Below are 1,769 nucleotides of genomic sequence, written 5' to 3' on the forward strand. Positions count from 1 at the left end.
TCTTCCTGCCTTAGAGGGTTTACCTGCTTGGCACTGTTACATTTCTGGTTTGGTTTTGGGTTTTTTACGGGAGCGTTACGGAGATTCCACTTCACAAGTTTCGCACTTCTCCCTATTTCAAAAAAAAAATAATGCCAATCTTTTGGAAACCTTGAGAATCACATCTCTCAAATCTGCATCCCAAAATGTGTGGCCTGTGAGTATAGAAGTTGACAGCTGTCAAATTTGATTGATAGTGGCTGCCAGGTGAATGGCCAGGCTGCACTTTGAGGTCGTGGCAAAAGTCTGACTTTATTACATGTGTGGAGGCGGCAGGAGTTTGAAAATGTCTTATGGGTCAAGCCCTCTTGCTGTCACTTTCAAGAAGCTTTGGGAACAAACTCGAGCTAAAACAGCCCAGATTGGAGAGATCAGGCGCACAGTCTATAAGCTCCAAGTGGCACAGTCCACCAACAGATTCAGCATATGTGCACAGTAGGGATTTTCAGGTGTCTTCCTTTTTTACACATCTAGTCTATGTCCATGGGGGAAAGTGTGATTTCACCCTGACCACCAAGCCAATGCGCTCAAGTGATACATTTCATAAACAAATTCCCAACATCCATGTTCTCAGAGGGATGCCTGAAAAAGAGTTCCCATGTGTGTATGCCCATAGGTGATCGAGGTAATTGGGAACCCTCTGATCCGAGGTGCTGTCTTGTGTATGCGCCCCTTCAGAGAAATTCCACTGAACATGTGAATGTCAGTAATCAGACCAGTGGGCCATGGCCCTGCATCTCCCTCCTCATGTAGGCTATCTTGGTTATTGTTGGAGAATGACAGCCATTGTTAAGTCGCTTCTGTAACTTTGCGGGCCTGAGCCCTCAAACCATTTATTTCAGAGCAGATCCTTCTGGGCAACTTTATTGAATAGATAACTTGCTGAAGGACCACATAAACTTCAGACAGCCATAGTCTTCAGGAGCTACAAAGGTGGTGGGGCTACTTTGGAGTAAGAAGCATCCTTTGCCTCGGAGCATTGTCCTGAAGCTGTACCTCACAATACAAGCTTCGATGACAGCCGAGCTTTCATCATCCGTGATGTTTACAGCCTTTTACAAGTCTGTTTTATGTCCAAGCGAGCCTCTGTATAATGTTGCCGCGACATCGCATATCAGCACTGACAATGTTTGGCAAGCTGAACCTGCCAAAATATTGATTTGCCTAACAGACTTAACAGTCAGCTTCATTCCCAACTGTCTTTCTGAGTCTCTCCTCCGCCCCCTCTGCCCCCCCCCCCGGTATCCTCCAGTATTGTTGCCCTGTAGTTGGCATCAGAAAAATTACACAGATGTTGTCTGAACACTCATGTTTTATCAAGAGGATGAATTTCGTTACATTCTGTGCGCTGACATTCCATCATTTGTCATTTAGCAGGCACGGAGTGGCCATATGTCACAGTCACATTGCATTTCCCCTCGTGCCATTTGCAAAACGTTCGCATCCACCCTGGCTTTGCTTATTCTTTAAAAAAGCATATTGGGTGACCCTTCTGGACTCTTTGACACACATAAAAATCTAGAGTACTGAGGAACACTGCTCAAGTAGGCTTTTCTTGCAGGAACAACAACCATGCCAGCTATATATTTAAAAACCACAATTATATTTTGAGCAAGATGAGAGCTCCTGGATCACAAAACCTAAGAACATGTTCTCAAGGCATTCCTCCATCCTGATATTCCCAGACAGAAAACCATTGCAGCTTCCAAAGATGCAGATGGTTTCAACGA

Source organism: Lacerta agilis, chromosome 1 (genome assembly GCF_009819535.1).
Source record: "Lacerta agilis isolate rLacAgi1 chromosome 1, rLacAgi1.pri, whole genome shotgun sequence".
Lineage (NCBI taxonomy): Eukaryota > Metazoa > Chordata > Lepidosauria > Squamata > Lacertidae > Lacerta > Lacerta agilis.